Genomic DNA, 21,854 nt, shown 5'->3' on the forward strand with positions numbered 1-21,854 from the left:
AGCTCTGGAGTATAATACAGGATAAGTAATGTAATGTATGTACACAGTGACTGCACCAGCAGAATAGTGAGCGCAGCTCTGGAGTATAATACAGGATAAGTAATGTAATGTATGTACACAGTGACTGCACCAGCAGAATAGTGAGCGCAGCTCTGGAGTATAATACAGGATAAGTAATGTAATATATGTACACAGTGACTGTACCAGCAGAATAGTGAGCGCAGCTCTGGAGTATAATACAGGATAAGTAATGTAATGTATGTACACAGTGACTGTACCAGCAGAATAGTGAGCACAGCTCTGGAGTATAATACAGGATAAGTAATGTAATGTATGTACACAGTGACTGCACCAGCAGAATAGTGAGCGCAGCTCTGGAGTATAATACAGGATAAGTAATGTAATGTATGTACACAGTGACTGTACCAGCAGAATAGTGAGCACAGCTCTGGAGTATAATACAGGATAAGTAATGTAATGTATGTACACAGTGACTGTACCAGCAGAATAGTGAGCGCAGCTCTGGAGTATAATACAGGATAAGTAATGTAATGTATGTACACAGTGACTTTACCAGCAGAATAGTGAGCGCAGCTCTGGAGTATAATACAGGATAAGTAATGTAATGTATGTACACAGTGACTGTACCAGCAGAATAGTGAGCGCAGCTCTGGAGTATATTACTAGATTCTCATAACTTCCTATATAATAGTGATTTAGTATGCTGTAATTTTCAGAACTATCACAACTCTATAGCCCTTACATATAAATTTTATGCAGATTATTCCCTTAGCTGGATCTAAAATCAGGACCCCAGCACTGCCATGTCAACAGTGTTAAGTAGAGGGCCACCAAGCTCCCCACAAGCCTCACATCCAGGGGTATAGATATGTAGGTTACAGTTCCCTCTGGACCCTGAAGCAGCTCACAACTCCATGAGTCACACAAGGATACAGATCTGACAGGGGGGGAAGATTTTGTTTCAAACATCTCCAAATATTAATGACAAATTGTGATGGGCTATGTTTGTATGTCTACCGTCAAGGCTTCGCCGTAGCTCATCACTGTCACGGACGGCTGCAATAAAACGGTTAATGAGTTTCGTTAATTAGAAAGATGTCTGATTAACCTGCGCCTGACTACATGAAAGTGAGACTCTGTCCCAAAATAAAAGCCTCTCTGCAGATGTGGCTATAAGAACAGAGATATCTCTTGTTAACGTGTCACTTGTCGTGTTTACGAGCCGTCCCCATTGTTATGTGCTGTACATTGCAATGAGCAATATTCACAGTAAGGATGTTACTCGCATCTTCTCCTCCTTCCTGTCAAGACCTGTTGGAGAACTGTTAATCCCTGAGAAAGAAAAGCCGCTAATTATCACCTTCTGCAAAACTACTGAAATAGAAATACTAGTTCTGTGCAAACTTGACATTGTGGAGGGTAGAGGAAACAGACGAAGACAAAAGTGCGGATTTAGAACTTCACTGCGGTGTTTACAGTGCGGTCACCGCTAACTAGGCTGTGGTTAATGGCTCCGCAGCAATGATGGATCCGGCCGGGCACTCGCTGATGGCTCAGGGAGGCGATAGGTGTGTGATAGGCCGGCTCTAGAGGATGCAATGGAATGGACCGTGAGATGGGAAGTGATGAAGACGATGCAGGAGGAAACAAAAGCTGATTGTGATGTCAGCGCTGAATCGGGAGGAATCGGGAGCACGAGGTTAATGAAGGACTGACAGGTGGGGTCTTGGAGTGGATCTTCAGATATCAGACTATGTTAAAAAGTAAGGACGACTACACCAGAAACGCCAAAATATAGCCATGGTCAATGAGGGTTTTCCAGCCCTGAATCCAGGATTGGTCCTCGGTGTGTGGACTGTCGGGAGTCCCACACCTGAACCCAAACAGATCAGCTGATGTAGCAGTCTCTGGGTGCTGGACAGCACGGCCACCCCATCCACTGTATAGCAGTGAACTGCAGCGCCACCCCTGTCACTTAAATAGGAGTTTCTGGCACCCAGAGACTGCTGCAACAGCTGATCTGTGTGGGGTCTGGGAGTAATACAGATCTCATACTAATGACCTATAAGGCATCACCCAATTTGGTTGGCCATACATATAACATGGTTGGCGAAAGAACAATCATTCTGCCATCAGCAATCTCATCCAATCGTCCTCATACATATGCACATGTGTACATGTGTCCTGACAGATCCTCGTACATATGTACACATGTTCTGGCCGATCTTCATACATGTGTACATGTGTCCTGGCTGATCCTTGTACATATGTACACGTGTCCTGGCCGATCTTCATACATGTGTACACGTGTCCTGACAGATCCTCGTACATATGTACACATGTCCTGGCTAATCCTCATACACGTGTACACATGTGTCCTGGCCGATCTGATTTCAGAGGAGAATTCTCAAGTCCCCATATACATGATATGACATTGATGGGTGTAGGCCGGCATCTACTTACCCCAATTTTAAGGGGTTTTCCAGGTTCCCATGAATATCAGGTCTGACCATTGGCTCTCTCACCAACCCCCTGATAGACAGGGCGAGCAGCGATTATTCCATTCTACATCCCATCAGTTCAGTATGGCAGGGTATTGCAGTTTTCTTTTATTCACCAGGAGACCCAGCACTGCAATAAGGGCACCGAAGGAGGGGTGCACAGGGGCACAGCACGAATCTGATACAGATGGCCTAGCTGAAGGACAACCAATAATAAATTCTTCCATGTCATTGGAACTTTCAAGAGTATTTGTTAAATTATCTTAAATTAAGACTTATCTTATCTTAATAGGATAGGACCCTGACTGTAAGTGATCGAGCTCCCTGCAGCGCCACCACAGAGGGAATGAGGTACTACACATTGTCCATTTAGATAGGTGTTGCCTATGTAATACAGGACAGGGTAAGTCCTCTGGAGCGAGAGGTCCTCTTTATAGACTGGCCACAATTTAGTCAAGAGAAGATGACTCCCTCCTGTTAATTCTGACTTCACCAACGAGATGTATGAAAATGAGATTTTTAAGATATTGCCACTCACTATGAAGTGGTTCCCAGAATGTGACACGTAGCATGAAAATGGCGGATCGACAACAAGGAGGGTCCTATGATCGGTTGATTGTAGGTTGGTTTGCAGTTTGGACACTTAAATAACAAAAGGTATCTGTGAAGAAACTGACAGGAGGTGTTGGTCTCCTCTGCAGCGCCTCCGCAGGAGATAAAAGGTATTACAGGGCTGCCTTGTGGTTAGAGAAATCCATGACCCAGTCACAACCACCTGACGCGCCCCCATTAATGGCGTCCATTAGGTCATGCCGAGAAGTCCAGCCTCTGTTCAGAAAAATTGGAGCATCGTCCAGAGATATTTTTTATTCGTGAAATGTAATGGATTCCGCGAGGGAGGCCTTAGACAAGAGCCTTAGACATTAACCACATCATTGCTGTAATGTGCTGACACCGGACTATAACCTGACTACTTCAGTAGGGTTGAGCAATCGGGATCGGAAAAGATCGAGCAAATTTCACGATCGTGATCAGAATTCCGACCCGATCTTTTCCAACGGGATCGAGATCGGAGGTTATCTCAAGATCGGCTCAATCCTAAAAGTGACTTTTCCCATAGAGAAGCATTGACTAGGGTTGAGAATCGGGATTGGGAAAGATCAGATCCTGATCGGTGATCGAGCAAATTTCATGATCGAGATTGGCTGGAAAATGATCGGAAATCGAATTTTAAAATCGATCTTGAAATCTCAAGATCGGCTCAACCCTATACTCAGTGAAATCCATCATGGTGGACGGAGATGGAGCGATATAATATGGGTGCTATGTACATACCAGACACCATATTTGCCTTCTGTAGATGAAGCCATTACTGAGCCCCCCATTTGGCGCAGCAGACCCCATGACCACAACCCTGTATATTCAAACAAATGTCATATAAAAACCTCAGCTACATGGGGGAGCGCAGGGACAGGTTTAGGGGCCATTCGCTTGGCCTCCTGGTAAATCCTGCTTCATTTCACCCCATCAATTTAGATAAAAGGGCGATGCGGCTGCCAAGGGACCCCCCTCCTGCTCCCCTGTAACGTGGCTTTAATGGCATATTAAGTTTGGGAGAGGATCTGAGCTCCGTCTATTAAATACAATCTACATTTTCCAGAGACTAAACATAATCCCGCTTGCCAAACTCCGGTGCCTCCTTAAAAGGCACCAGCAAGGTGCAATGAAAATGATGCGCTCTTTCTGCTTTGCGTGAATGTAAAATAGCTAATAATAATCATGCCCTGAATAGATAATGAATCTTGTCCGTTTACTGCACTTTCCCCGTGATTAGACGCCTCGAGGGACGCAGGGAGCATGCTCATTTTAATTTCGGGAATCTGTTACGAGATAGATCCATCTTACAATTATAGGTTATACTAATAGGTAATCAGGACAATCTCCAAACACAATCATTTCTGTGCGCTGTAATATCCAGGGACACATTAGCGACGCGGGCAGACGGAGACCCCCCCCCCTACCCAAACCGATCGTAAACGCCGCCACCCCGCTGACAGGACACAAGCCGGGGAGAGACAATGTAGTGTCGGCGAGCGAGGGGTTAATCCCGGCCCGCTCGTAACACCCTCTTGTCGCTGACAATGTTTATATTACGGATTCCAACCAAAGTAAAGTACAACCTGTCTCCTTCTAAGATATATTAATATTAATGTATGCAAAAAAAACACAGAGTGCCAATAAATTATTTCGCCAGGCGTCTCTTCAAGGAAAGGGGATTATTGTCTGAAACCTGAAGAAATGGCTACGAGGAGTCCGGAGAGGTGGAGAAACGGGTCGGGCCGAGCAGGAACCCGTGAGCTACGGCCCCGAATGGCGATCAAATATTTCATTGTCTTCTTACATCAAGGGGTCGAAAAAAAACAAGCCAAGAAAGGAAACCGCCTACGTGTAATGTTCTTTATGGATGAGAAGTCAGAGAGATCAGAAGGAGAAGAAGGAGAGAGCCGGAGCTCAGGGGTGACACAAGACCTTCACTGCGAATACTGGGCCCGGGTCAGAGGGGAACAACAAAAACCAGAACATACCAAAATACATTTATCATCACAACAACTCCCAAACTTCTTATAGTACGACCCAAATAAGACTCCACAGGAAACATCTGTATCACAGGCAGAAGATACCACGGAAATGTAGTGTATGGGGGTCTGGAGAAGTATATAAGAACGCAGAGGGATCTGCTATATACGCTACATATAGAGAGAGATGGAATAGATAGATAGATAGATAGATAGATAGATAGATAGATAGGAGATAGATAGATAGATAGATAGATAGATAGGAGATAGATAGATAGATAGATAGATAGATAGATAGATAGATAGATAGATGATAGATAGATAGATAGTTGGCCAAAAGTATTGGCACCCCTGCAATTCTGTCAGATAATACTTGGTTTCTTCCAGATAATGATTGCAATCACAAATTCTTTGGTAATATCTTCATTTAATTTGTCTTCAATGGAAAAGCACAAAAAGAATTTTCAAAAAGCCAAATTGGATATAATTCCACAGCAAACATAAAAAAGGGGGTGGACAAAAGTATTGGCACTGTTTGAAAAGTCATGTGATGCTTCTCTAATTTGTGTAATTAACAGCACCTGTTACTTACCTGAGGCACCTAACAGGTGGTGGCAATAACTAAATCACACTTGCAGCCAGTTGAAATGGATTAAAGTTGACTCCACCTCTGTCCTGTGTCCTTGTGTGACCACATTGAGCATGGAGAAAAGAAAGAAGACCAAAGGACTGTCTGAGGACTTGAGAAGCAAAATTGTGAGGAAGCCTGAGCAATCTCAAGGCTACAAGTCCATCTCCAAAGCCCTGAATGTTCCTGTGTCTACCGTGCGCAGTGTCAGTAAGAAGTGTAAAGCCCATGGCACTGTGGCTAACCTCCCAAGATGTGGACGGGAAAGAAACATTGACCAGAGATTTCACAGCAAGATTGTGCGGATGGCAGATAAAGAACCTCGACTAACATCCAAACAAGTCCAAGCTGCCCTGCAGTCCGAGGATACAACAGTGTCACCCCGTACTATCCAGTGTCAGGGTCTGAATGAGAAGGGACTGTATGGTAGGAGACCCAGGAAGACCCCACTTCTTACCCACAGACAGAAGCCAGGCTGGAGTTTGCCAAAACTAACCTGAGAAAGCCAAAACCGTTCTGGAAGAATGTTCTCTGGTCAGATGAGACAAAAGTAGGAAAAGGCCTCAACATAGAGATTACAGGGAAAAAAGAGAAGAAGACGCCCCCTACAGTCAGACATGGCGGAGGTCCCTGATGGTTTGGGGTTGCTTTGCTGCCTCTGGCACTGGACTGCTTGACCGTGTGCATGGCATTATGAAGTCTGAAGACGACCAACACATTGTGCAGCATCATGTAGGGCCCAGTGTGAGAAAGCTGGGTCTCCCTCAGAGGTCAGGGCTCTTCCAGCAGGACAAGGACCCAAAACACACTTCAGGTCAGCACTAGAAAATGGTGGTGAGAGAAAGCCCTGGAGACTTGTAAAGTGGCAGCAATGAGTCCAGCCCTGAATCCCATAGAACACCTGTGGGGGAGGGGGAGAGATCTCTTGGTGGCAGTTTGGAGAAGGCCCCCTTCACATCTCAGGGGGCACCTGGAGCAGTTTGCCAAAGAAGAAGAGTCTAAGATTCCAGCAAAGCCTTGTAAGAAACTCATTGCTGGTTAGCGGAAGCGGTTGTGCGCAGTTATTGTGTCTAAAGGTTGTGCTACCAAGTATTAGGCTGAGGGCGCCAATACTTCTGTCCGCACCAGTTTTGGGGTTTTGTGTAAAATGATCAATGATGTGACTTTTTTTTTTTTATTCTCTTTTGTGTTTTTTCATTGCAAGCAAAATAACTGAAGATATTACCAAAGAGTTTGTGCTTGTAATCATTATCTGGGGGACACCGAGGATTATCTGACAGGACTGCAGGGGGCGATACTTTTGGCCATCACTGTAGATAGATAGATAGATAGATAGATAGATAGATAGATAGATAGATAATATTGGTAATATTAGACACTGAGAAGACGTTGCTAATCTTACAACCCCCTTATAGCATCACCATGTGCTCAGACCTGACATCATATCATGACATCATACAATGTCAGTGCCCGTGACCAGCTGAGCACAGGGTGGGCTTATATAATGATAGGCCGGGTTGTGTTCAGGATCTATTTGATTTCCACCATCTCATGACATGAGCTCTAAAAGATTCCCCCCATCAATGGCTGACCACTATAGGTACAGTGGACTTTGCTGGAGAAGGTTATGGCCAGACACACTTCGGCTTACTTCCAAGAAATTCAAGCCCATATCATATACCTTTTGGCTAAATCCTCCGGGACCCATTGGCTCTATGACCAGAGGCGGCCGCACTTACACCACCAACCCTTTACATAGAAAATATCCCAGATTACTTTACTTGTCCTACTTCTCTAGATCTCCGTGACTTCCTACTGAATATATGCAGTTTAGAGCATGGAGGTGGGGCATCCCAAAGATCCCTCCCCCAGGAGGCGGAGCTCAGACAACCTGCGGCTCCAGTAGACAATGCTCTTACCTTGGAGTCCCTGATCACAACTATAACATAAGGAAACCAAATAACAAAGGGAAGATAAGACTGCAAAATATCAGCACCAAAAAAAACTAACACTGCAATGTTACAACTCAAAATTTCCAGGAGACATCTGGTTGGTTTGTAAATCATATAAAGCAGAAGTCTTGGGCTCAGTTCACACCTGCAGTGGCTACCTATAGATACAGATTTTAAAGAATTGCCACTATGTATAAAAAAAATAAACAAATAAAAACATGATCTACAAATAGAAAGTATATGACGGACATTGAGCACAGTAATGACATTGCACAGATAAGAGGAGGGTCCGGGACTTACCTGCTGATGGGCTGAGGGTCTGAAGCTGCAGAAGTTTCTATCGCTCCGTATTCTTGCTACAGAGAAGAGAGGAGAATGACATTTAGTTCTCAGAGATATGGATTTGGGTGTGGGAACAGAGTCTTATGTATACATATCAACATATATTCATCTGGCAGCCACAGTCCAAACAAAAGCGCAGAACAGGTGATGTCAACACAAAATGTGGCCGGCGGAGGCTGCGAGTCCAGACTGGAGGAGGAGGAGACGCTCTGTGATCTCCGGCAGACTTATCATTTATTATGTGCCACTATTAAATCTTTCAGCAAGGCGAGAGAGCGAGAGATATGTCCAGGTGCGAGCACCGAAACCTTCACACAGCCCCCGACTACAAGGACGCCATATTAATGCCGCACAGGCCACAGGCTCAGGCTTCATGGCATGGAAAGGCAGACAATGGCAGGAAAGTTTAGAGCAGAGGGGATGGGGAGGGGAGAGAAAGTTTGCAGCAGGTGTATAAGTGCAGAGACACAATCCCATACCCCGCACTGTCTGTGACCCTCTATAGGAGAGACAATCCCTACATCTGACCCATATCCCTGTATGCCAGTTATCTCCTGCACAGGAGCACCTTCCATTGCACATCAGTTTAGATAGATAGATAGATAGATAGATAGATAGATAGATAGATAGATAGGATAGGAGATAGATAGGAAGGAGATAGATAGATAGATAGATAGATAGATAGGATAGGAGATAGATAGGAGATAGATAGATAGATAGATAGATAGGAAGGAGATAGATGGATAGATAGATAGATAGATAGATAGATAGATAGATAGATAGATAGGAGATAGATAGATAGATAGATAGATAGGAGATAGATAGATAGATAGATAGATAGATAGATAGATAGGGGGTAGACATAGATAGAATATATTGGTGACTATGTAGTAAATAATAAGATACAGTCTTGTGTTATTTAGATAATAATTTGTTACATTGTAATTACCCTTCACACACTTACAGACACCCCTTCCCCGTACACAGAGATCTCAGCGGGGGGCAGTACAGGAGGATGAGGATCCTGTAACTACTTACAGCTCTATAATATAACTTTGTATTACAGAACCTTTAGAACGATCTTCTCCACCTCCTCGGAATCACTGAGGCCCCGGCCTGGCCCTCCCTCATCCGACCTCAATACAGCAGACACAATTTTAGGTAAATTTCATTTCCCTAAAGCCTGAATCCCCGGCCGTACTATAGATGACTGCACTGTATGCTGTACATGCCATTAATAGCGGGGTATTTATTTAGCCCTGGGACTCGCATGTATTTGTTATTTGCAGCAGTGCAGTAAATCATATACTGTGTATATTTGTATATTACACTAATTAATATTAATTATATAGTTATGAGATTTACCCTTTAAATATTTACTTGTCATGTCATGTACTACTTATAATAGAAGCAATGTGTGGATAGGGGGCTACCAAGGGCCGTATATTTACACTGCAGCTATGTGGAGGGAACTCTATTTATTCCTCTATAGTTGGAGGACAGCAAGCCAGAGGCCGGGGGATTGTACCCTGTTACTGGGATAGATAGATAGATAGATAGATAGATAGATAGATAGATAGATAGATAGATAGATAGGAGATAGATAGATAGATAGATAGATAGGAGATAGATAGATAGATAGATAGATAGATAGATAGATAGGAGATAGATAGATAGATAGATAGATAGATAGATAGGAGATAGATAGATAGATAGATAGATAGATAGATAGGAGATAGATAGATAGATAGATAGATAGATAGGAGATAGATAGATAGATAGATAGATAGATAGGAGATAGATAGATAGATAGATAGATAGATAGATAGATAGATAGGAGATAGATAGATAGATAGATAGATAGGAGATAGATAGATAGATAGATAGATAGATAGGAGATAGATAGATAGATAGATAGATAGATAGATAGATAGGAGATAGATAGATAGATAGATAGATAGATAGATAGATAGGAGATAGATAGATAGATAGATAGATAGGAGATAGATAGATAGATAGATAGATAGATAGATAGATAGATAGGAGATAGATAGATAGATAGATAGATAGGAGATAGATAGATAGATAGATAGATAGATAGATAGATAGGAGATAGATAGATAGATAGATAGATAGGAGATAGATAGATAGATAGATAGATAGATAGGAGATAGATAGATAGATAGATAGATAGATAGATAGATAGATAGGAGATAGATAGATAGATAGATAGATAGATAGATAGGAGATAGATAGATAGATAGATGATAGATAGATAGGAGATAGATAGATAGATAGATAGATGATAGATAGATAGATAGATAGATAGATAGATAGATAGATAGATAGATGATAGATAGATAGATAGATAGATAGATAGATAGATAGGAGATAGATAGATAGATAGATAGATAGATGATAGATAGATAGATAGATAGATAGATAGATAGGAGATAGATAGATAGATAGATAGGAGATAGATAGATAGGAGATAGATAGATAGATAGATAGATAGATAGATAGATAGGAGATAGATAGATAGATAGATAGATAGATAGATAGATAGGAGATAGATAGATAGATAGATAGATAGATAGGAGATAGATAGATAGATAGATAGATAGATAGATAGGAGATAGATAGATAGATAGATAGATAGATAGATAGATAGGAGATAGATAGATAGATAGATAGGAGATAGATAGATAGGAGATAGATAGATAGATAGATAGATAGATAGATAGATAGATAGATAGGAGATAGATAGATAGATAGATAGATAGATAGGAGATAGATAGATAGATAGATAGATAGATAGATAGATAGATAGGAGATAGATAGATAGATAGATAGGAGATAGATAGATAGATAGATAGATAGATAGGAGATAGATAGATAGATAGATAGATAGATAGATAGGAGATAGATAGATAGATAGATAGATAGATAGATAGATGATAGATAGATAGATAGATAGATAGATAGATAGGAGATAGATAGATAGATAGATAGATAGGAGATAGATAGATAGATAGATAGATAGGAGATAGATAGATAGATAGATAGATAGATAGATAGATAGGAGATAGATAGATAGATAGATAGATAGATAGATAGATAGGAGATAGATAGATAGGAGATAGATAGATAGATAGATAGATAGATAGATAGATAGATAGATAGGAGATAGATAGATAGATAGATAGATAGATAGATAGATAGGAGATAGATAGATAGATAGATAGATAGGAGATAGATAGATAGATAGATAGATAGATAGATAGATAGATAGGAGATAGATAGATAGATAGATAGGAGATAGATAGATAGATAGATAGATAGATAGATAGATAGATAGGAGATAGATAGATAGATAGATAGATAGATAGATAGGAGATAGATAGATAGATAGATAGATAGGAGATAGATAGATAGATAGATAGATAGATAGATAGATAGGAGATAGATAGATAGATAGGAGATAGATAGATAGGAGATAGATAGGAGATAGATAGATAGATAGATAGATAGATAGATAGATAGATAGATAGATAGGAGATAGATAGATAGATAGATGATAGATAGATAGATAGATAGATAGATAGATAGATAGATAGATAGATAGGAGATAGATAGATAGATAGATAGATAGGAGATAGATAGATAGATAGATAGATAGATAGATAGATAGATAGATAGGAGATAGATAGATAGATAGATAGATAGATAGATAGATAGATAGGAGATAGATAGATAGATAGATAGATAGATAGATAGGAGATAGATAGATAGATAGATGATAGATAGATAGATAGATAGATAGATAGATAGATAGGAGATAGATAGATAGATAGATAGATAGATAGATAGATAGATAGGAGATAGATAGGAGATAGATAGATAGATAGATAGATAGGAGATAGATAGATAGATAGATAGATAGATAGGAGATAGATAGATAGATAGATAGATAGATTGATAGATAGATAGATAGATAGGAGATAGATAGATAGGAGATAGATAGATAGGAGATAGATAGATAGATAGATAGATAGATAGATAGGAGATAGATAGATAGATAGATAGATAGATAGATAGATAGATAGGAGATAGATAGATAGATAGATAGATAGATAGGAGATAGATAGATAGATAGATAGATAGATAGATAGATAGATAGGAGATAGATAGATAGATAGATAGATAGATAGATAGGAGATAGATAGATAGATAGATAGATAGGAGATAGATAGATAGATAGATAGATAGATAGATAGATAGATGATAGATAGATAGATAGATAGATAGATAGATAGATAGGAGATAGATAGATAGATAGATAGATAGATAGATAGGAGATAGATAGATAGATAGATAGATAGATAGATAGATGATAGATAGATAGGAGAGAGATAGATAGATAGATAGATAGATAGAAGATAGATAGATAGATAGATAGATAGATAGATAGATAGATAGATAGGAGATAGATAGATAGATAGATAGGAGATAGATAGATAGATAGATAGATAGATAGATAGATAGGAGATAGATAGATAGATAGGAGATAGATAGATAGATAGATAGATAGATAGATAGATAGATAGGAGATAGATAGATAGATAGATAGATAGGAGATAGATAGATAGATAGGAGATAGATAGATAGATAGATAGATAGATAGATAGATAGATAGGAGATAGATAGATAGATAGATAGATAGATAGATAGGAGATAGATAGATAGATAGATAGATAGATAGATAGATAGGAGATAGATAGATAGATAGATAGATAGATAGATAGATAGATAGGAGATAGATGAATTGGGGCAGTTACAGTACTTGGTGGTGCGGTATGTATTGGTATATATTGGTATATATTAGTATATATTGGTATATATTGTATTCTGTGATTTCGCTTCTCTCTCTTTTATCTTCGGTCACTTTTCTTATCACTATATAATTGTAGAAGTTGCGTCTCTCGCCTGTGGCTGAGGAGCGAAGAATAGAAATCTCTAGAAGGATTGGTCAATCTCACAGGTTAACTAAGCAGATTTGGTGTGCGGCTCTTCGGGTCTTTGCCTGGCAGTGAAGTCTCGCAGGCCCCGACGCTGAAATCTGCTCAATTAGCCAATAAAGGTTATCACTTTAATTCCAATTTTTCCCTGACATAAATGATTTGACAAATTAAAGCTTCTGTTACTGCATGTTTTATCACTTCGCTTTTCAGGCCTTGCTAACGCAACGATTATGCAAAACGCAGAGGAGAAAAAAAGTGATGGCAGACGTGGTAAAAAAAAAAGGAAAAAAAGTAAAGTAATAAAAAAAAAACTAATTTTCATAATAATTTCATTGTGGGGTTTGTAGCAGTCTGGGAGTAGATCTATAGGGGATCCCGGTACTAACACTATCATGTCCATTATTACAGGCTGCCAGCCTATAAATAGTCTACACCCCGATAGGACCAGAAGCACAGAGCTATTAGCAACACTTAGCACCCCCTGAAATCCCTACAGGAATCCCCACCATGAGGGAGACCCGGACACCGAACACAGAGAAACATTGTATCCTTCTCCATAGCAAATGTAACACTGACAGGGGAGAATAGAGTGAAGCCAATGGGCAGCAGACTGGTCAGGAAGTCGGGGTCCTCCCCTTCTGGGGGCGCTCTATGACTCAGGCGCATGGAGTTTATCAAATATGTAACACCATGAGCCTTAAAGGGGAGGTTTAGTGTAGAAAAGGGCAATGGGCATAGAACAGGTTATAAAAATAAAAGAAGCAAACCTCTCTGACCAATCCCTGCTGGTCTCTACTCGCTGGTTTCCCTCGGGCTGTAGAACAAGAAGGACCAGGAGCGAGAGACCGGCGGGGCCAGGAAGCCAAGGAATAAGAGTGGGGACAAGTATGACTTAGACCTTGTGCACACGAGCAAGAATAGAGGTCCAGAGGGTGCAGATATCTTTTGAAGGACTCCCACTCCAAGTGCCGCTATCTCTGTTATATCTACCCCTCGGTGCTACATTTCTATGGCAGTTCCATTCCCTGCTCTATAATTATCAGATCAGAACGGAGCATCGGATGGCGAACAAAGAAAATATACTTTACACCCCTTATGATTTTGTTTAGGTCCTCACATGGCGCAGAATCTCAGCACACTGTCCAGAACGCTGGCGCAATATTCAGATGTTTGGCACATTATCTGGTGACATGTTTTAGAAATGACCTTCCCATAAAGCGTGCCTGTCACCTCAGGATAAGCTGCCATGTGTGACAAATACCGCTCTATCTGCTCATTGTGTGACTTATATTCTGCATTACTTTGCACTTTTCCCCTGTCTCACTACATCTCTGCTTTGCAGTTCTCCCTGAGCTGATGGTGAAGACTCACTGCCATACACTGCACACAGTAAAAGAAGGAGAATCTACCCCAAAACCTTCCCTCACTGATACACAGCCCCAGGACCACGCAGGACATATATAGAGAAGTACTGACCAACATACACCATCACAGAGAGATTCTATTCAACTCCAGCCTTAATCTCACACTAAAGTCACATACGGCAGAAAAGTATATGTTGGAGCTTTATATATAATTTGTATATGGTGGGACTATATATATATATATATATATATATATATATATATATATATATATATATATTGGTATATGTCGAGGCTGTATATATAACCTGCATATGGTAGGCTGTATATATAATTTTCACAGTTTTTGTGCTGAAAAAGCCCCCCTCGGCTTATACTCGAGTCAAGCAAATACATTTTTATTTTTTTATTTTTTTTATTTTTTTTTTTTATTTTTTTTTTTTCTGGGGGGGGGGAGAGTGGGGTCTATGACCAGCCACAATAGAAATGTATAGAATCTCCCATAAAATAGTGAAAAAAAAAGAAGCTTTAAAAAAAAATATAATAAAAAAATAAAATAAAAGTTCTAAATCCCTCTTTTCCCTTGAATACATATAAAAGTAGAAAATGACTGTGATACACAAACACATTAGGTCTCCCTGTGTCTGACAGTGCCCGGTCTACTGAATATAGCCAGGCCGAATTCCAAGTGGGGGAAAAAATTTGTTGAATTTGCAACATTTTCTCCAAACCTGCTTGAAACACTTGCATATTACTGTACATTGGGAATAAGGGGGGGTGTTTAAGCCCCACTCCTGGGAACGTCCCAAACCTGATGAGGCTGCTCATTTTTAGACAGGTTCTGTGTATACCATGCTCCCTTTTCAAACTGGGACATCACTGAATTTCCAAAAATTCTGGATTGTTTCCAAACACTATGCACTGCGAAACCTGAAGACCCCAACAGAAGGCGGGACGTTCTGGAGAGACATCATCCATATGGTCGCCATGAGTCGAAAACAGCAGCACGGAACATCAATAGGATTGTAGATGTGAACGCTACGAGACATGGCCGGCCACTACAGGTATGTTACAGTAGGGAGACCCTGCACCATCCCAGTCCTGGGGTCACAGAGCTCCGACCGCTGCAAACACCGATACGCTGCAAATTAAAATCCTAAAAAAAAATTCCCAGGATTCTGAACTTGGGGTGAAAAAAAATTTCTTGCAGCGAGCGGAGTATTTTTTTTTTTTTAATAACACAAACCACAGGCTTCATCAGCCGAGGAAAACTGCAGGGGTTGTCTAATTACTTTCTGTGGAGTTGTGCACATGATGTCAGCATACATGAATCACAAAGTGATTTTAAGGGAAGAATAAGTTTGAAAAGCCCCTCAGAATCCATGCCGCTCCGTCCGCCTGTGTCCGTTTGTCCGCACTCATGACTATTCATCTTGCCTGTCAACTTTGTGCCAAGTTTCTGGGTATGCCACAAAAAAATGTGAAAAGCAGGTCTCGGAATAAAAGGAAGGAGACAATAGAAACCCTACAGCACTGCAGGCGGAATTCCAGCTAACCTGTGATAAAACAAGACACAATCTCTTACATCAATCTCCCATTTTTCAATTAAAGCTGTAAAGTGACACAGACAGTGCATGGAATATTTATATTAAACTATATATGAGAACGCCGCAGAATGCCCCGAAGTGCCGCAGCCGCGTTCCTGTCACATTATTATTGTACGAGCTGCAAAGGAGGAAAAAGTACAATGACTCGGGCGCACACTGAGCTCCGGCTCTTTGTACTGTACTTCAACAGGGGAGAGTTAAGAACCCATTCTATGTCTCCGAGCGAGCACCGAGAACAAAGGCGCGCGGCCTCCTGAAATGGCCAAGGACTCCGCTCTGCGCATTTATTTCTGGCCACACTGGGAAAAACTTCTGTAAGTAGTTTCACAGGAAAATCTCCGCTCCATCGCTCACAAAGACGTTATCACTGGCAATAAGGACTTTATAGAGGGTATGAGTCTTGAAATCTACAATCAATATTATGTATTAATAATAATAATAATAATAATAATAATAATAGAAGTCTATGGTACTGTATACAAATATATTATAAAGTATATACATAGAAGACTACAACCCCCAACATGACCACAATACAAATCTATTATATTCTATACAATTGTAATGTGCACAAAGAACATTGTATAAGACTATAATACGTAATAATGTCACAAGATAAACCACACAGAAGACACACACACAGTGACTGCACCAGCAGAATAGTGAGCGCAACTCTGGAGTATAATACAGGATAAGTAATGTAATGTATGTACACAGTGACTGTACCGGCAGAATAGTGAGCGCAGCTCTGGAGTATAATACAGGATAAGTAATGTAATGTATGTACACAGTGACTGCACCAGCAGGATAGTGAGTGCAGCTCTGGAGTATAATACAGGATAAGTAATGTAATGTATGTACACAGTGACTGCAGCAGCAGAATAGTGAGCGCAGCTCTGGGGTATAATACAGGATAAGTAATGTAATGTATGTACACAGTGACTGTACCGGCAGAATAGTGAGCGCAGCTCTGGAGTATAATACAGGATAAGTAATGTAATGTATGTACACAGTGACTGCACCAGCAGGATAGTGAGTGCAGCTCTGGGGTATAATACAGGATAAGTAATGTAATGTATGTACACAGTAACTGCACCAGCAGAATAGTGAGCGCAGCTCTGGAGTATAATACAGGATAAGTAATATAATGTATGTACACAGTGACTGTACCAGCAGAATAGTGAGTGCAGCTCTGGAGTATAATACAGGATAAGTAATGTAATGTATGTACACAGTGACTGCACCAGCAGAATAGTGAGCGCAGCTCTGGAGTATAATACAGGATAAGTAATGTAATGTATATACACAGTGACTGTACCAGCAGAATAGTGAGCGCAGCTCTGGAGTATAATACAGGATAAGTAATGTAATGTATGTACACAGTGACTGCACCAGCAGAATAGTGAGTGCAGCTCTGGAGTATAATACAGGATAAGTAATGTAATGTATGTACACAGTGACTGCACCAGCAGAACAGTGAGTGCAGCTCTGGAGTATAATACAGGATAAGTAATGTAATGTATGTACACAGTGACTGCACCAGCAGAACAGTGAGCGCAGCTCTGAGGTATAATACAGGATAAGTAATGTAATGTATGTACACAGTGACTGCACCAGCAGAACAGTGAGTGCAGCTCTGGAGTATAATACAGGATAAGTAATGTAATGTATGTACACAGTGACTGTACCAGCAGAATAGTGAGTGCAGCTCTGGAGTATAATACAGGATAAGTAATGTAATGTATGTACACAGTGACTGCACCAGCAGAATAGTGAGCGCAGCTCTGGAGTATAATACAGGATAAGTAATGTAATGTATGTACACAGTGACTGCACCAGCAGAATAGCGAGCGCAGCTCTGGTGTATAATACAGGATAAGTAATGTAATGTATGTACACAGTGACTGCACCAGCAGAATAGTGAGCGCAGCTCTGGAGTATAATACAGGATAAGTAATGTAATGTATGTACACAGTGACTGTACCAAAGGAATAGTGAGCGCAGCTCTGGAGTATAATACAGGATAAGTAATGTAATGTATGTACACAGTGACTGCACCAGCAGAATAGCGAGCGCAGCTCTGGAGTATAATACAGGATAAGTAATGTAATGTATGTACACAGTGACTGTACCTGCAGAATAGCGAGCGCAGCTCTGGAGTATAATACAGGATAAGTAATGTAATGTATGTACACAGTGACTGCACCAGCAGAATAGTGAGCGCAGCTCTGGAGTATAATACAGGATAAGTAATGTAATGTATGTACACAGTGACTGCACCAGCAGGATAGTGAGTGCAGCTCTGGGGTATAATACAGGATAAGTAATGTAATGTATGTACACAGTGACTGTACCTGCAGAATAGTGAGCGCAGCTCTGGAGTATAATACAGGATAAGTAATGTAATGTATGTACACAGTGACTGTACCTGCAGAATAGCGAGCGCAGCTCTGGAGTATAATACAGGATAAGTAATGTAATGTATGTACACAGTGACTGTACCAGCAGAATAGCGAGCACAGCTCTGGAGTATAACACAGGATGTAACTCAGGATCAGTACAAGATAAGTAATGTAATGTATTCACATAGTGAGTAGGTTTTATGTAGATTAATGCTTTATGTAAACTGTAAATTGATGTAAATTGAACATATGCTCCATTTCTGATGTTTTCATTACACAATTTTCCATATAAATATATAGATTAGGAAACCATTATATATGACAGGAGGAAAGAGATGACTATAAATGATCATAATGAACCTTTAATAAGGGGATGTTATTGTGAAAATATTACAGCTTAGCTCTACCACACCTGCACAACAGGGGCCCGACTTATGTGGTGTGTACACGGCTATATATTATATGTAAACACAGAGCTGACATCCCATCACGTGTGTATAGTATGTTGTGTAACATCACATAAACATAGGTGACACTTCCCTATAATGTGGAGAGTGCAGGTGACACTCTATGCGGTACACGGACCATCAGTCCAGTTTTAGCCTAACCCTTACTGTTATAGGGGGCGCTCCAGAGTACACAACAAGATGAATATTTATAGGGGTGCCAATCTGTTCTTATAGGATGGGCTCCAGGCTACACATATCCTGTGATGGGGGAACCACATTACACATTCAGACTGCTGTTATAGGGGGATTCCACCCTACACAATCACATGGCTGTGTTAGGGGTGCTACAGACTATAGGGGGAGCTCTAAACTACGCAGACACATTGAGCTGCAGACAAACCTCAAAACCTAAAAGCAGTATATAAATTGTTACATCCACCTGTCAGGCCTCAGTTCTCTCCTCCTCCATGCTTTACACTGCAGTTCTTCTTATACACAATGATAACAATTCTTGCACTCTGTTCTCCATTGCAGCGAGGACGGGATGATCATAAACTAAGTAAGTAAACCACCAGCGAGAAAACGAAGATTATCAGGTAAGTGGCGCACAAAGACTGAGGGAGCGGCAATAAGGGGGAGCCTGGAGATCTGCTTTAAGGAGAAATATCACCTCCGATGAAAATGAGGGATTTTATGTTCGGATATTTGATGGCTGCGCTGAGGGGGGAGCCGCCGCTTGTAAACATTATTGCAATTTCACATCAGTTTTATCACTAGGCATATTACTTTGTTGGGAAATCTTCTCCATCAACGACAATAACACATCCTACTAATCCATGTTAATAATCATTATATATAATACATAGGAGTCGTACATCAGAGCGCAGCGCGAATACAGACAGACAAATATCTCCCCCAACTCCTGGGATACGAAACTGAAGACCCCCTGACTGTTCATACAAAAACATGGAGGCGATGGGAAGTAACCTGTGATAAAACGTAATGACAACTGCCATAGAGAGGAAGAGATCTCCAGCATGGCGGCCAAGACACGTGGCAAGTGGAGTAAGAAGCCATCTAAGGTGCCTGGACCTGTACTATATACAATCTGCTCCTATAACCTGTAGATAGGACACTATATACAATCTGCTCCTATATAACCTGTAGATAGGACACTATATACAATCTGCTCCTCTATAACCTGTAGATAGGACACTATATACAATCTGCTCCTCTATAACCTGTAGATAGGACACTATATACAATCTGCTCCTCTATATCCTGTAGATAGGACACTATATACAATCTGCTCCTCTATAACCTGTAGATAGGACACTATATACAATCTGCTCCTCTATAACCTGTAGATAGGACACTATATACAATCTGCTCCTATAACCTGTAGATAGGACACTATATACAATCTGCTCCTATATAACCTGTAGATAGGACACTATATACAATCTGCTCCTCTATAACCTGTAGATAGGACACTATATACAATCTGCTCCTCTATAACCTGTAGATAGGACACTATATACAATCTGCTCCTCTATAACCTGTAGATAGGACACTATATACAATCTGCTCCTCTATATCCTGTAGATAGGACACTATATACAATCTGCTCCTCTATAACCTGTAGATAGGACACTATATACAATCTGCTCCTCTATAACCTGTAGATAGGACACTATATACAATCTGCTCCTATAACCTGTAGATAGGACACTATATACAATCTGCTCCTATATAACCTGTAGATAGGACACTATATACAATCTGCTCCTCTATAACCTGTAGATAGGACACTATATACAATCTGCTCCTCTATAACCTGTAGATAGGACACTATATACAATCTGCTCCTCTATAACCTGTAGATAGGACACTATATACAATCTGCTCCTCTATAACCTGGAGATAGGACACTATATACAATCTGCTCTATAACCTGTAGATAGGACACTATATACAATCTGCTCTATAACCTGTAGATAGGACACTATATACAATCTGCTCCTCTATAACCTGGAGATAGGACACTATATACAATCTGCTCTATAACCTGTAGATAGGACACTATATACAATCTGCTCCTCTATAACCTGTAGATAGGACACTATATACAATCTGCTCCTCTATAACCTGTAGATAGGACACTATATACAATCTGCTCCTCTATAACCTGTAGATAGGACACTATATACAATCTGCTCCTCTATAACCTGGAGATAGGACACTATATACAATCTGCTCTATAACCTGTAGATAGGACACTATATACAATCTGCTCCTCTATAACCTGTAGATAGGACACTATATACAATCTGCTCTATAACCTGTAGATAGGACACTATATACAATCTGCTCCTCTATATCCTGTAGATAGGACACTATATACAATCTGCTCCTCTATAACCTGTAGATAGGACACTATATACAATCTGCTCTATAACCTGTAGATAGGACACTATATACAATCTGCTCCTCTATATCCTGTAGATAGGACACTATATACAATCTGCTCCTCTATAACCTGTAGATAGGACACTATATACAATCTGCTCCTCTATAACCTGTAGATAGGACACTATATACAATCTGCTCTATAACCTGTAGATAGGACACTATATACAATCTGCTCTATAACCTGCAGATAGGACACTATATACAATCTGCTCCTCTATAACCTGTAGATAGGACACTATATACAATCTGCTCCTCTATAACCTGTAGATAGGACACTATATACAATCTGCTCTATAACCTGTAGATAGGACACTATATACAATCTGCTCCTCTATATCCTGTAGATAGGACACTATATACAATCTGCTCCTCTATAACCTGTAGATAGGACACTATATACAATCTGCCCCTCTACAACCTGTAGATAGGACACTATATACAATCTGCTCCTCTATAACCTGTAGATAGGACACTATATACAATCTGCTGCTCTATAACCTGTAGATAGGACACTATATA

At 40.4% G+C, this 21,854-nt stretch overlaps 1 protein-coding gene across 7 annotated transcripts in view; it reads right to left on the reverse strand.

The window, feature by feature from the left end:
• ZBTB20 (zinc finger and BTB domain containing 20) overlaps positions 1 to 21,854 on the reverse strand; it is a 654,299-nt gene that overhangs the window by 474,642 nt on the left and 157,803 nt on the right. For all 7 annotated transcript variants that reach the window (XM_075263309.1, XM_075263308.1, XM_075263310.1 and 4 more), the window contains one exon: positions 7,979 to 8,034. The gene's annotated coding sequence lies outside the window, so the exon portion shown is untranslated. The remainder of the gene's footprint in view (positions 1 to 7,978; positions 8,035 to 21,854) is intronic.

The sequence above is a fragment of the Leptodactylus fuscus genome, chromosome 2 (assembly GCF_031893055.1).
Source record: "Leptodactylus fuscus isolate aLepFus1 chromosome 2, aLepFus1.hap2, whole genome shotgun sequence".
Classification (NCBI taxonomy): Eukaryota; Metazoa; Chordata; class Amphibia; order Anura; family Leptodactylidae; genus Leptodactylus; species Leptodactylus fuscus.